This window comes from Danio aesculapii, chromosome 7 (assembly GCF_903798145.1).
Source record: "Danio aesculapii chromosome 7, fDanAes4.1, whole genome shotgun sequence".
NCBI lineage: Eukaryota > Metazoa > Chordata > Actinopteri > Cypriniformes > Danionidae > Danio > Danio aesculapii.
Window position 1 is genome coordinate 52,602,868 of NC_079441.1, and position 16,986 is coordinate 52,619,853.

General features: G+C 36.3%; 1 protein-coding gene across 2 annotated transcripts in view; it reads right to left on the reverse strand.

The window, feature by feature from the left end:
- The window catches only part of ankrd11 (ankyrin repeat domain 11), a 204,685-nt gene extending 190,527 nt beyond the window's left edge, over positions 1-14,158 (reverse strand). For both annotated transcript variants that reach the window (XM_056462152.1, XM_056462150.1), the window contains exon 1: positions 13,772-14,158. The gene's annotated coding sequence lies outside the window, so the exon portion shown is untranslated. The remainder of the gene's footprint in view (positions 1-13,771) is intronic.
- Between the last annotated feature and the right edge of the window lie 2,828 nt (positions 14,159-16,986).

Below are 16,986 nucleotides of genomic sequence, written 5' to 3' on the forward strand. Positions count from 1 at the left end.
GCTGCAGCTGCCCCATCAAAAGGACAGTGCTGCTAAAGGGCCCAGTCATTGAGATTCAGCCGAGCCACGCTTCCCCACCCCCCACGCATCACAAGAAGAGCCCGCAGGAAGTGCTCTTCAATTTAGTAAATGGCCCCATGTAAACCTGAGCAAACGTGATCCTAAAAGCAGCGATAGCGAATGAAATCTTGGAGAGATGGTCCACCAGGACAAAAAGCTAGCAGCTGATTTAAGAGAACTCTAAATGCAATTGAGTTCTAGCCATCGTCAATAGCTAAAACAATTTTTAATCAAACGATATTTAAGCAGAACACATCTCTGCAACTGAAAAAACAAATCTGCAGCTGAACAGTAAGTTAAAAACCTTGTGCTGGATAATGCATTACTCAGCCCTCAGCACAAGCGATCAAAACAACTGCTGCCCAAACCATCCCCCTTCCAGTGTTGATGACCCTACGCACATCTGCCCACACCAGTGAATCTTCTGTCTTTCTTGCCATCAGCATCCACACACAGCTTATTTACAGATTACAACTTACTTTCACTAGATCAACAATGTAAAGAAAAACAACCAAAAAAAACAATAGTGTTGTTTTTAAAAGGGTTAGATCAACCCAATTTGTATACCAAAGTCAAAGGAATGTCTCTGGGAGGGGGGTTGGAATGTCATGAGGGTGAGTAATTAATAATATAATTTTCATGCCAATGTTACCAACATTATAATAATTAATACCACACCAACATTCTTATTTTGTTGCCTCACAGAATTTATTTAGATCATATATTTCAATACAAATGGATTTTTTTTACATCATTTAAACATAATTTTTGGACATAGAAAGTAATACAAAACAGCCTTCAGAAATAAGTCCATTTGCATTGTTTCAATATTTCAAAGTAACTGACCAATTGAAAGTCCCGATAAATAATTGTACCTTCCATATTTGATGTTTGATGCTCTAAAACAATTAGGTCATGTACCATTATGCTGGCTGAACAAACTCAGAATTACAGGATTTGTTTCGAGTTGACAAACTAAACAAACGCAATCAGGCTTTATTGGTACCACAAAGCTGACCATCAAGTTTCTCTGTTAACAATGGCTTTTATGCTGAGTTGATGGAATGTGCACACATGATGGGTTGACACGAGTAACAAACAGCCAATCACATGCCTTAAAACAGAAAAACTGTGATTGTCTTCTCAAGGAAGTCAACATAATTCACAGGCAGATTAAAACAAGTTAAGAGTATTTTTGGTCTTTTGTTTGCTGATAAAAATCATTAAATCACTTTTTTTGCATAGTTTGACATATTGCAATGCAATTTCTCACTAAAGACATAACTAAACGTGCTTATGAAAGTGCTAATGACAAATATTTAAGGTCAATAAATAATGAAAGAGAAATAAATTCAAGTAGTACATTGACTTCTGTTAATTGTTTGTCACTTGACTCTTTTTAATGTGAATCCTCGGTTTCACAAACCTGGTTTAAGCCTAGTCCGCAAGTAAAATGCAAATCACTAAAAGTACACTGTGCTATTTATAATAACGCTTCAAGATTGTAGCTTGACAAAATAAATGAACATGTCCCCATTTCCTTACTTGTTATAATGGCAGGGTGTATGACAATCAAGACCCATTAGAAATGGACACAAGCAAGAAGACTCATCTGGAGATTGATGTTATCCAACGATAACACATTCAGTGACCCACTTTTTGAAAATGTACCAGAAAAAAAAAAAATTAAGTTAACAAACTGTAGTTTTCATCTTGCCGGGCTTAAGTGTGAGCCGTTTCAACAGAGAGAATTGTGCACAGACTGATCTTAAATGTCTCAGTGGCTTTGAGCAACAGCAATGGTTTTTAAAGGCACATTTACAAACTATTAAATGTCCTATTTGAACTATGGCCGAATCCTGGCTTAAGCTTTGTTTACAAGACAACAATGTAGCCAAAAAAAGTTTTTCCCCTTGCATTAAAAAAGTACTTTCATGTTTAGACAGCAACATTTTCAAAACAATCTGCACTTCCACATTCACGAAACAGCCCAAAAACGCTGTACTACATATGCCAGGCCAGTATTTGGCTCTGTCGCCTTGTTAGTAAATAATACCTGTAAGGAACTGACGACGTGCTATTATTTGCTTGGTCTGCATGTAGAATTTGCTGAGTGTGTAAGATGTGTCTACATTGTTGATTGTAATTGAAGTAAATCACTTGAACAACAACAGCACTACCATGTACATTGCCATTGTTGTCTGTTCACAGTTGCCTTTAATCTACACCTCCCAAAACAAACACCATGCAGGCACATGACATCATTCCCATAGACTCTTGTATTTGTGTTTAGACGGCATGGCAATGGCAGCATCTAAAAAAATAAAATCCACTTTATTTCAGCTCACATAAATCTAGCTAAACACATAAAAAGTTTCACTTTTTTTGTGGGAACAGCCCTTTAGTCTAAGCCAGGGATGCCCAAAGCAGGCCCTGTGGGCCAAAGTTGCCTCATTGTAACTTTAAACTTGGCCCACCATCCTATCTGAGAGGAGAGTGAGAATGATGGCGAGGATTGGGGCAATTGCTTTTAACACAGAGATCGTCATTTCCAATTTGATGTAACCCTTTTAGCTACAACAAAGCAAACTGAAATTAAATGTTTTAATTAAATGTTGTAAATAAATCAGTTTAAAATATAAATACTGTCACACATAGATGACTACGCAGAAGACATCGGTGAGCAAATCAAGGCAAAAACTATGGTAATTCTGTTATAAATTGGATTGTTTTGTTTTACTGTAATAAGTTCATTATAAAATGTAAAAAAAAATACTGTATTAGTTAATACAAAGCAATGTTTTCTAGTTATTTTTAAATATTGTTAAATAAATTAGGAAATTATCCATGTCAACTATATTTACCTCCAGCCCACTAGCCTCAATCAAGTTTGGTTTTTGGCCCTTCATAAGAAAAAGTTTGGGCACCGGTGGTCTAAGACTCGTTTATGAAACCAGTGCATTATGTTTTCAATGTTATGAATGTTTATGACACTGCATGCATTTTAAGAAACACAACATATCAACATATTTTAGATTGCTGCCACAAAATATATTGTCAAATCACCCCGCACAAATTCCAATATCAATAATATCACTTATTCCATATGGAAATGATTTAGTGTTATAACATGACGCCATGATAAAATTAACAATTAGGGCTAGACATGGGACGACAACCGTTTTTAAGGTATACCACGGTTTGGAAAAGTCAAGGTTTTATAACCGCCCAAATTTTCTGTAAAACCGTTCCTAAGGTATGTGTAAGATTTTTTATTTACTTTTTTTTTTTTGTAGTTTTTTTAGTACAACAGTATCTCCAGCAGAAAAGATGCCATTTTAAATAGTAAAAAAATCTGTGTTTTTTTTAAACTAATGAAGAACTAATAAAACTAACTAATAACAGACTGATAAAAACTAATTAAGACAACTAATGAAATTTAATAATTAAATTTAATCATTTAATTATCAAATTATATAGCCTGATGTGTTTACTGCTCCAAAATATCATAAATCTTTCAACAAATAAAATATATTGTGTTCAAAGGGGAAAAAAGCTTTTGTTTTTTACTCAGACATTTAAAAAGAATATATGTTAGAGCAGTGACCACAACACCGTGATACCGTGAAACCGTTATATTTTTATCCAAGGTTATCATGCCGTCAGAATTTTATACCGCCACACGCCAAATTAGGGCTGCACAATAAATCGTTTCAGCATCGATATCGCAATGTGATCACTCCCAATAGTAACAATCGCAGGATATTGCAATGTTGAGTTTGTATTAAAATTCATCATTTGCATGTGTTTTTGATGCCTGTAATTGTATAATGACCTTAAAAGCATTCAAGCATACGCAATTGTACCATTTGAGACTTTTACAATGATTAACTTTTAATGAATTATTTTTATTTTTATCATCCGGTTACTGTACTTGAATATTGTTAGACTCGGAAAATGATGAAACACTTTATTTCAATTGTATCTTTTTCTTGATTGTATTTATTGATTGTTATGCATGAAAATACAGAAACGCACTGTGTAGGGGGACCCCAAAAAGTTTATATATTGCTTATTAGATTTTATAGAGATGCATTCACACTGCAGAATCCCAATCAATCTAACATTATAAAATCTTTCCAAATAAAGAATTCTTTCCACGTCCCAAAATATATTCAATGCTAGATTTTTCCAACATAAAGCAGCCCTAATAACAATGCTATACACTAAGTCCAAACTATCACGCCTATACAGTTTTAAGAGATAAAGCTCAGTTCATAAGAGCTGATATTGACAGATCAAAAGAAACGACTGAGTGATAACATACAGAGAGAAGAAATGCGGCAAAGAAGAGAGCAGGGGAGAAAGAAGTGTCTCCTTTGATGTATGAGAGTTTGGAAGAAATGTTATCAAACGCACTGCAGTGGAAGCACAACCTGTGCCCAAGAAAAAGAGGCGTCAGGCTGAGAAACCTTCAAACCCCCAAATCAAGCGCCCCATCCCAGGTGTTTGTGGGTGGATTCCATTCCCTATCTTTGTGTTTTCAAGAGTGAGAGAGAGCGCATTTCAAAAGGGTTTATATGGCTGTCCAAGGACTATGGAGGGGCCTATAAAACATTCAAGCCGCAGAAGAGAAGTGAAACGTGAGAGAGAAGAAGAGCTAGTGTTCCTGTTTACACACACTAAAGCTATGCAATGAGGAAGGGGAAGGCGAAAGGAAACCAGCACACCATATTGTCATGTGAGTACTTGCTCACAGTATTAGTCCAGCTAAGGCATTTCCAACAGAAGGGAAATAAAATTGTATCATGTCCATAACAAATATCACTAACAAGGTATCAATTTATAGTATGGCAGGAATTTGAACAGCGTCCTGAAGCCAGACATAAAAAAAAAACGCTAAGAAAACACCATTAAAATAAGCAAGCCCATGTTTTCACAATCTAATTTGAATACAGAATTGATTTTGAACTTTTGAGAACAGATTTAGAAAATAGGGCGTTAGATTGAAATGATAATAATAAACTTTATTTGTAATGCGTTTTTTTTTAGACTCAAAGCGATAAAAGGCAAAATACTACCAATAGCAGAAACAGCACAACAATTAAAAAAATCAATGATGGCCATTTTCGGGTCTGAGTTTTCATTCTACAGCGTCTTCTGTGTACATCTGGCTGCATTCCAGTTCACTTTTAGACACGCACTTGTGAACTTTTCTTCACTTGTTCCCTCTGGGAAATCCCCAACACCATTTTGAAGTGTGTTCCACTTCATAAGATTACATGGACAATTCCTTGATTTTGAAGGCAGCGAGTCTGCTTCATATGTCCACTCCAATACCTATATGCAACGCGTTTGTGACATCACAACAGTGTAGTTCTCAAGTGCTCAAGGGTTTAGGGCATTCTAATTAAAAGCGGGCTGCATATTGTTTCAACATAGATATCGCAATGTGGGCATCCACAATAATTACATAGCAAGATGTATGCAATGTTGAGTCTGGATTATAGTTGACCAGGAGCTAAAAAATTGTATTTAATTACTATATTTATGCAGAATTTATAACATTATTGCAAAAAAAATTCTTACTTAGAATTTTTGTCTCGTTTCTAGTCAAAATGTCTACATTTCAAAGCAAAAACAAGATTATTTTACAAAACAATATTTTTATTTGATCTACGAATTTTTAGATATTTGGACTAGAAAAGAGACAAAGAATTTTTTGCATTGTGATTTTTGCATTTCTGTACCTGAATACTGTTCAACTCCACAGAAAACCGTCAAATAGATTCAAATCATCTTGTGAAACCATATTTATAATCGCAATATTTATCACAGAAAAATAAAATATTGCAATATCAGATTTTTCCATTATCATGCATCCCTAATTTCAAACCAATCATCCCTTTCAAGCATCCCTAATTTCATTGCTCTGCCAGTAGTGGACATGTGTGTGATGCAATCAATGATGTAAATCGGAGTGACTGAGACGGAGAAAAGTTAGCAAATAAATGGCATAAAAAAATTGGACTGGAATGCAGCCCAACTTTAAAGATTGGGTTATGCATCACTAACGATGGTCCATGGGGAAACACTGTGTTTAGTTAAAGAGGCTCGGCACAGCCTCGAAGCTAAATAATTTGACAAGATTTCATTCGAGTTACTTGAGAAACCATTTCAGCCCTAACAAATATTATGACATTCAACCTTTTGTACTCTGCTTAATGTACATACAGGTGCCAGCATGTCTGTGAAGTAGGCATGGGCTTGTATAAGATTCTGACGGTATGATAACCTTGGATAAAAACATCATGGTTTACCTTGTTACCGCGGTATACCTTGAAAAGTTATCGTCCCATGCCTACTCTGAAGTTGAACGGAAACTTGGTCGAAGTCAGGATTAGCCTTTATTCAGAATCAAAATACTTGTGAACACATAACTAAGGCTGAAGTAATTTCTCAATTAAAGCATGTAACTCAAATCCAAAAAGAAAGGCCAATAAGCTTTAAGTTTGTTTACTTTTTGCCACATGAGAAATGTATAGCCATTTCATGGCAATACCAATATAGATAAAAGCATTATATACAATATAAAATGTTCACACTGACTCAACAATTGTCACCCACACAAAATAAATAAATGATTAATTAATCTGTCTCAGGGCTAAAAAGACTTTTACACCAGCCTGGTCCCTGGACAGATTAAGTCCCAGCTTGTTGCTGTTTGTTGGAAAAATCATATCACACTCTCAGACATTCCGTGACCCAACAAACGCAGATTGAACACGTTTAGTCAGGTGAAAACAAACTCCAACCAATGACAACAGATGCAGACAGGGCAGGGGTAAACCACTTATATAACAAACTCCAACAGACTTGTTTGTTGGTGTTTGTCTGTGCCTTGTGAATTGGCCTTAAGGCTTTACATAGTCCATTTAACTACACACAGAGCACTGCGTTTCCAAACAGACCAGTGACACGAAACTTGACTAAACTCCGGACAGGTGATGTAAACACATGTGATGTAAACAAAGACGTAGCAGAATGAAAACACCACAGGGGCATTGAAAAGATTCTGAAATCTGCATTCCTAGTGATATCATTTACATAAGAATTGCATCTGTCAAGAACTCCAGAGGGCAAGTCATGTTAAAGTATGTTTAAAAGTATATTTTAAGCTAATAATTTATATCACTTGATCACATTTTGGCCCACTAAAAGTTCTTCTACAAGAGCTTCCTCCGTAAACTCCATTTTTTATATAAATGCATTTTTCAATGACATGAAATTATACTGATGGAGGTTTTCCATGCACCACCTCATTACATTTTAAATTAGATTCAATAATCTTAATGATCTTCAATAACCTTAATCATCCTCAATATTAAATATTATTTATTAGTCATAATAATAATAAGACATACAAACAAAAGTTCAGCACTACCTGAACATGAGATGTTTAATAATAATAATAATAATCACTTTGTTAGTTCCCGCATGGCAGATCACATCTATGAAGTTTCCATGAATCTACAAATAATGTGAGATTACAGGATGAGAATTTTTTCTTCTGCAAGGTGGCAATTCTATTAATAACTTAAAAAAATCTATTAATACTCCAATACTGCATCTGTATTTGATGTAGGCATATATTGATGCATTCTCGATGCTGGTAAAAGTATTGCTACTGCGGCTTCTGTATGAAGTTAGAAGATGTGTAGTACTGGACCACTTAAATTGAATATGTAAAAATTAACATTGGAAGTGCAAAACTGAATGATTTATACGTGATGACCTTTATATATGCTACAATGAGATTTAATTTGACTGAATGCTAAGCCCACACAGGTTGCTTGGGGTGCAACTCTGTTCAGCCCAATAGGCAATAACTTTTCAAACACGCAAACCATATTCACAGACATTTTCTACAAAAACAGTGTATATATTGATTATAGATTGCTGTTCTCACAAGCATAGAGGCGGTTAGTGATCTCCAGTGTAACATTTTACTAGGAAGCTTGGGAGTTAACATAAACATTGGAGTGGACATATAATGCACAATGTCAGTGTTCATCCACAAGGCTGCTTTTGCTATTTGACACTACTAAATCTTCCAGCAAACTGTCTCTATGATGAACTAAATTAAATCTATCATCTACAGTTGTCTATGATTTTGGCTATTAAGTAAAGAAGTTTTGAAACCTCAGAGTCATAACATAAAGGCTACCGTTGGTTAAAATGCAACATTTTGTATTGCCCTTACACTGCAATGTGTACATGCACTCATTTTTGTGACTGTTTTGGAACTTCCGATTCAATTGCCTATGAGAGAAATTGACTAGGAATAATAAACGGCAGAAAACGATCAAATTACTTGCTCTTCAAACAAGTGTGTTCATGACTAAACATAATAATAAGAAAATAACAGTTTGCAACATGAAGCAGCATGATGAGATGTTTTTAAAATCTGTCTAAAAGATGTTAAAAACAATAGAAGTGAATGATACCAGAAGTCTCGAGCCAAAAAGATTCCAATGGCTGCACTTGCTCATTCATGAAGAATAAGGTCAATGCGGTTGGACTTGATTAGAATTAAAATTAGCCTTAGTCATCAATGCACAAAACAGTGAAGACATTAGAATACAGCTATTTTTAAATCTGAATTTAAATCAATAATTATGTTGGTAGACAATGTCATTGCCTTCATAGAAATAGACCATTATCAATGGTAAAATGAGACATTTGTCATTCTGATTTGCTCTTGCATTATATGGGATAGAGTAATTTATACTGCCACAAACACTGTAAAAGTTTAGAACACTCACGCTGTGATAACAGGCATTCATTGGATCTGTAGAAAAGCACGCACAACTCTCTGTGTTTGTTATGAAAGAATAAACCATTTAAAAGGTTTGTAGCAACCATACCTTGAAAATGCACCATAGTAATCTGAATGCTTTCACTTGGTTAATCGCAAATCATATCGTTTGCATCGGTCACAGGCATTGTTGAATTTTTACATCCTCAATATTACAATGTATCGTAGAAAAAACTATTGACAAGCAATCAAGCATGCCTCAGACTGCATGTAATAAAGCAAACTGCATTATTCATTCACAATAACATGAAGGAATAACATTGAAGTGGTGTCTTACAATTTAATATTTAAAGACAATAATCCATATAATGATTTGAATGGGTTTGCAGTCCTACTCTTGATTTATTCATCCAATTAGCCAAATGTTGAAGTGTGTCCTCGTTGCAGCTTGTGGCACAATGACGTGCTGGATCAGGTTCAATGCACAGTAGACGTGCATGCGAGCGTTTGTTGCTAGAAATGAAAATTATTTATATTAATTAATAAATTACCCATTAAATTGTGTGATATTAGCATCTACCCAACCATCACAGTAGCATGGGAGCTACAATGTCCACTACGTATTGGACCTGATCTAGTATGTCATCATGCTACAGACTGCAGCGAGAACATCTTGAAATTTTGCGACAATGAGTAGGTTTCCATGGACATCAATAGCACTTTATTTTATAATTTTTTTGCTTAAAATCAAGATCACGATTTTCTCACAATTCTGTAAATGTAAAATAAAGGTTAATATGACTAGCCTATTATTATTGTTCATTCTCAAACATATGGTAAAACAACAATAATATTAGGCCTAAGTGTAGCTCTACTGTTGCTTAAAATGCTCAATTTAGTATTATGGTGGACTTGAACAGACTTTCAATATGTTCGGTTTGTTAATTCACAGTAAAATCATGACATCAGAATATAACTATTCATAATTCTGTAGTTGATTTATTATGTTTAAGACATTTGCTTGTCATCTGTCATTGACAACATTATTAGACCATTATATTTTCATTATATATAGGCTAGGGTTGTTATACTGACACAGCAAACATTTATTTTCATGCACAACACTTTGTGTTCGCTATGAAGGAAAAAATCATATCAAATGCTTGTCGTAATCATAACTCTAAAATGCGAGATGATCATTTAAATGATGTGTGCACAGGTTCCACTTTCACTTTCTAGTGCGGCTCATGGCTGCCGTCACTGTGAGAAAAACACACATGCAAATTAAACCTCCCGCTCGGCCCTTAAACGATCGCTCTGTGCAACAAACTGAACGTTATTTACAACTTTATTACTTGTTATTCACAGCATATGCAGGTTGTGTTCACTAAAGTAGGCGTCATTTGCGTGCATGCGCGTGGTCTTGGCAGTAAACAAACAGTCCGTCAGCTCACGTGCGATTTTGCGACCGTGAATACATCAATACATGAAGACAGAAATGACATTTTGGGTGAATTACACCTTATAAATACAGTATCTGACACTTTTAATGCCATTTGAAGGTGTCAACATTGCTGTGAAGACTTCTGTGGCCGCCTTTTCTTCTCTCCTGACCTTGAAAATATAATTGGCAGAATCGTAGAAAAAGCTGAATTAGGATCGTTTGTAGGGTCGAATCGAGATCGTGATCTTTTTTCGATTATTCGTGCAGCCCTGTTTTAATACGATTAAGACATTACTCTGATAAAGAGTCTACCATGTAAACAACGATTTTTGATGACCTTATAATCTGACTAAAGTCATAATAGAACTAAACAGAATCGAATTAAGACATGTGAAGTATGATAATGTCACATTATTGAAGTGCCGCACAGACATGTAAACACAGCAATCAAACTACTATCGTCATGTAGGATTTTTGCCGCAAAACTCAGTCCTGGAGGGCTGGTGTCCTGCAGAGTTTAGCTCCAACTTCAACACACCTGCCTGGAAGTTTATAGTATGCTAGTTAGTCCTTGATTGGCTTATTCAGGTTTGTTCGATAAGGGTTTGTGCTAAACTCTCCATAACACCAGCCCTCCAGGACTGAGTTTGGGAACTTCTGGTCTATACACACACGGCTGTTTGACACTATTCTCTGCACCTACAGAGTTAGCGAAGGACCACAGACACCCGCATCGCAAAATGCTGAGGTTTTTTTCCCATATGGTATGCGGTATCAAATTCCATTAACAACACTCCTCCAGCAAATCATACTTGCATCCAATATTTCGTATGGGCACTGGGGGCATACATGAAATGTTCCTGAATGAAAGTGAAAGTGCCAAACTGCAGTTAAAGTCAACAAATACCCCAAATTACATGAAACTCCACAGGAAATGTGTATAGAGTGGTGACGCAATTATGTTAATTAAACCATGTGCTACCTTGATCATATTGTCTTATTCAGATCAAGGTAAATAATTGGATTACTAATGTCCATGTAAACGCAGTCATTGTGTTATACAGCTATTTTCAAACTCTGCAAATCCATCTTTTTTCCTGCATCCCAAAAATCCAAGAGCACACCTTCAAGTAATTCTTATTTCTATGCTAGGTTCAAAGAAAACAGATGCTAAAGGTTTGATAAGTCAAAATACTTTTATTTGTTTCCATTATTTGATCAATGTTAATACATGGTAGAAACGGTAATGCATATCTGGTGCACATTTGTTTTTAGAAAACTGAAAGTTTATGTAATGCCATAAGCATAAAGGCAGATTTATACTTCTGCGTCGAGTGATGAGCATGACCCATGACACCTTACTTGCATGTAGTTGTACATTTATACTTTTACGTGCTGTTTGTGCGATAACACTTCTGAAAAGCTAGTCGGCAGTAGGTTATGTTCCTCTGTGTCGAGTTTCTTTTTTCTGAACGCTTAAAATAGCTAAAACTCATTCATTCAGATCCAGGAACCAACAAACATGCAACAACTTTAATCATAAGGTAAACAAAAAACAAAAGTTTCCATCATGAGCTCCTTCCCAGGACTAGACACATGTAAACAATCAGACTCTTAGCGCTACCCACACTCCTCACAGCTACCCCAACGTTGATATTTCAAGATTTGCCATTGGTGTGGGGATCTTAAAACCATCAATTAGACAGTTTAGTAATAGATCATAATTTCTGTTGTAAAGAACTGTTTAATTTAGCAATAATTAACACAAAAAAGGCATCCCCAGTCAAAAATAAAAGTCATAATTCTCATGATGACCAAGCAAAAACGTTTTTCTTCGAACCTACAAAAATGCTTTCACGCCATACGTGCTGACATTTATAACAGCACAGTCATAGCTTAAATAACATTCACTCTGCATCCACAGCACCCTTAAGGCACTCAATGAGTTGAAGATACCATATTCTGAGTCAACTGCACAGAAATAGCACTCAAAAGGGTGCACAGAGAGAGCAAATAATTAAGGTTGAGTATGACTGCCATCAATGAAAGGGAAGGCTTTCAGAAAATCTCAGTAACAGCATTCCTGACCCCACACCCCAAGCAAAGCCTGTTTCCCCTACCCACAAAACAATGAGCACAACTCACACAACACCAGAATGGGGCAGACAAACAGGCCTGACAACCTCAATCTAACAACTACAGACCATCATACTTCAGCTAAATCCTGATTAGTGATCTTAAACCTCCTTCTGGAAAAGTCTACAAGAGCTGAAACAGGAAGAGTATGCTGCAATGCTCCTGCGTGTAAGTTGTGCTGGGTAGAAATAAACAAAAGTGAGGAAAGGGAGGGATGTAAAGTAGCAGCAGAGTATGTGAAAAGAGGGAGAGAGAGAGTGTGTGCTAACGCCCCAACACCGCCGCAGTGTTCTTCCACTGCACCAGCTCTGTTTACTTCATCACAAACTTTCACACATTTTCTCTCTCTCTACATTTCAGATCACCATCTAATCTAGCGTTGCAAAGGCCTTGCTTCAAAGCAACTCCTATATGAAGTAAACAATCACAGTACATAGTATCCAAACAAGTAACTAGTCACATCCACATGCAGCCTTCACAAAATGTGTTTTCAGGACAAATCCAACATTGCATTTCATCCAATCAACAACATTAACCAAGTGTGCATCAAGAGAGCAGTTCCTTATATAGTGAATCAGACCAACTCTTGCATAGGAACAGCTTTAATGGAGCACTCATGTCTTATATTCTGAAAGTACTTGCTTTCCCATGCAAGCTACATTCTTAAAAAGTCCATACTGAAAACCAAAACAAATCTGAATGAACACTGCCTGCCATCATAAGGTCTAACCTCATAAAAACACATTTAGTCATAACAGAGAGTGATGCAGTGATCTAATATTTATAATCTGAATGGTGCACTGATAACCCAACTCAAACTGTTATTTATTCTGGATCTCTTAATCCCAGCAACTACTCGAGCACATAAAAACCAACGTGCAGTCTCTCACAAGTGCCCTTGAAACATACATATATTAGGCTGCCCATCCCTGTGGCTGATTTCTGCAGGGCAGCTGAGCCCGTCTGGCCATATCCGATTCCCAGAGAGAGAACGACAACATGACGAGGATTATTTTCATTTCTCTAGCTTCACACGCTCACCTTCATTTCTTATAGACACTCCCAATTGTAGACCCACGCTATGCATAGGAATGAAGAAATGTGCAAATTCTAAAAAAAAATAACAAAAATATTCAGCAATACGCCAACATTTCCTCGACTTCAGGGTGGGGGAGGGAAACAAACTCCCGTTAGCAACGGGGCTAAAGCCGTTAGCGGGCTAACCGTGAAAGTCGACGCCTGGGATAAGTGCATGCGTTTTTCCGACACGAAAATGACTCTTAATAAGCTTTAAGGGATTTACAAATGCTTACCTACTCCAAAACGTGAGCTACATCTACAAAATTATACTTGGTATTCCCTCCCGATGCTTGTTTTTCCCATTTGAGGCCTTCTGCTTCAGCAAGCTCCGATGCAGGAACATCCGAGGCGCGCAACGCTCATTTCAGTCCGCGCTCGCGCCAGCGTGCTAAGCTAATCGCTGATTACCTCCTCCAAAATGCGATGGTGATTAAAATCTCTCAGGGCTCCAATAGACTGGTAAGAGAAGAGGTTATAAATTTTCCATTCGTCCCATTAAAAGTCAACGGGTCTCAGTAACAATAAGCTTGCAGATTTGGCTTTATTTGAGGTGCAAAAATAAAATTCCGCTTCAAGTTAATCCTCTACGTCCGACTCCTTCCGAACCGTTGCGATCGGCCTTTGACTCGCGCTGACGAAAAGCGGACGCGGGGAGTTCATACGCGGAATGTGATAGGCTGACGCGTATGGGCGGTCACTGTTGTTCCCCGTTGCAACGGTGCAACTGGCGCCATTGTGGCTCTTGCGAAGGAGGCTTCCACGTCGTTTTCTTTGGCGATTTCGAGCCGTAATGGCGTTTAGCGTGGCATATTTTTGCGAGCTCCATTTGGTTGAGAGGAAAATGGAGAACCTGTGTTGGTTTGAGGAAAGTTGACCGAGTGTGGTTTTAAAGGCACCGCGTGAACATAGATGTCAAATTCTCCTATCCTTATTTTGGCTGAGCTAAAATGTCGTTTATTGCAGCCATGTATCTTATCCACCGTGTGTTTTAAAAGAATTTAACACTTTGCCGATGATGGATCGCGAGCTCATCATCTAAAGCACGGCATGCTTTCACTGACTGCTGTTTGTTTGGTGTACGTGCTGCTGTAGATGTGTTGATTTTGCTTTTAATTTCGCTTTGACGTCACGAGCCGCAAACTATGGTTGTGACGCCGATTTCCCGCGGAGCAGAATAACGCAAGAGCTCCCTCTGTTGTAAAGAGCCAGGAACTGTACTGTCTGACATAATCCCAACATCCGTGCCATAATCCACGCTAGGTAGTAATTGATCACACATAATCTGGTTTACGTAATCTAATTCCAAAGTTAGATAAATGTAATTAGATAATATTGCATTTTAAAATGCTCTTAATCGGATTACAGTTACATTGTATGGACTTTGTGATTGGATCTGTCTGTTTATTTATTTATTATTCATTCTATTTAAATAAAAATAGATTTTAAATAAGTATTCCTTGATTCTTATTTCAAACCTGGAGAAAAAAAGGGCAAATACCATTTTTGGGTTTCCTCCGGGTGCTCCAGTTTCCCCCACAGTCCAAACTCATGCGGTACAGGTGAATTGAAAAAACTAAATCGGCCATAGTGTGTGTGTTTGTGAGTGAATGAGTGTGTATGGGTGTTTCCCAGTACTGGGTTGCAGCTGGGAGGGCATCTGCAGTGTAAAACATATGCAGGATAAATTGGTGGTTCATTCCACTGTGGCAACCCCTGATGAATAAATGAACTAAGCTGAAGGAAAATGAATGAATGAATAATTAAGTGCCAATACAAAAAATACTTTGCATGTTTAAAAGTCTTTTAAGGTTAAAAAAACATCTAAAACCATTAAAACCAATGCTCCTCGGCCGAACCAAATCACTTAAAAATCCTTCATGGTTTTATAAACCATTTTATCAATCAACACATATTTTATTAATAAATATAAAAACAGCAATTTGACAAGTGTTTTTTTTTCTGTTTTTCCTGCTGATTTAAATAACAAATGTAGCTTCATCCAGCATTCAGTAAATGAGAAATAATCCTTGTGTCAGAACCCAAAATAAATGTCTCTGTAGAAATAGCCCATCAAGCTCATTTAACAACACAAAAAAGTTTAAAAGCAAGAAACACTTTTAACAATGAGACAATGAAATTCGTTTTTTTAGAGAACTTTATTGTAGATTTTTGTACATTTAAACTATTGTAATTATTTCATCTTGTTATTTGGTAAATATTATAAATGTTTTGTTTGTTTACTTTACAGTGTTCCCCTGAAATACATATAATTCCAAACTCTAATAGATTTTTCATAAAAGAATAAAAAGAAAAGTCACGTATAATTCTTGATAAAGACAGCCACAATGTACAACACAGTACAATGTAAAACCCGACAGCCCACTTTATCAAATGAAGTGAGTGTAGTTAACTCAAAGTTGACTGAAATTTAATTTTCCTCATTTGAAAAGAGTTATGAACTCAGTGTTAAAGGTAATGAGTTAATTAAATACCTCATTACTTCAACTTGAATGGAGTAAGTTCACAGTACTCGTATAGATTAGTTTTTAACTCAAATGGTTTGTTGCAATCAATTTCCTCAAACGGTTTGAGTTGCCTTAACTCATTGGGTTTTACAGTACTCAGTTGGTTTGAGTTCTCTTCATTTATTATGTTTTACTGTCCTCAGATTGCTCTGTTTACTCAAATGGAGTAAGTTCACAGTACTCATTGGGATTAGTTTTTGTACTTAAATGGTTTGTTGCAATCGGTTTCCTCAAATGGTTTGTTACCTTAACTTTTGGGGTTTTTCAGTGTACCAAAATCAATTTTCTGCCTAATTTTCTTTGCCTAAACCAAAAATAAAATTCAACAAACACCCCATTTTTAAAATTTGCTTTAGACATCTAAAAACCATAAATAAAATTATAGAACATTTAATTGAAATTGTCAAAAATCACTTTCAACAATCTATAGCAGAGATGCTCAAACTAGGGCCCGCGGGCAAAAGTTGGCCCATGGAAACCTTTGATTTGGCCTGCCATCCCATCTGAGAAAAGAGGGAGAATGATGGGGATGGTGTAGGTATTGTCATTTCAAATTTAATGTAACTTTGTAAATGTTTGTTTTATTGTTAAGCTTTAAACAAAGCTAACTGAAATTAAATGTTTCAATTTAAATGCTGTGATTTAGTTTAAAATGTACATGCTGTCACTCGACGAATAGAGGATAGTGCAGACACTTTGGTGAGCTAATCAAGGCATACTCTGCTTTACTATAGTGTATTCATCATTTAACTCCAGTGTGTTATAAATGTGATTGCTTATTTTTTTATTGCAATGAGTTATAATTAAAAAGTTATACTGCATTAGTTAATATGATGATTCTAAGCAATGTTTTCTGTTTATTTTTAAATATTAGGAAATAAATTCCCAATTATTTTTGCCTTTTGGCCCTTTATACAAAAAGT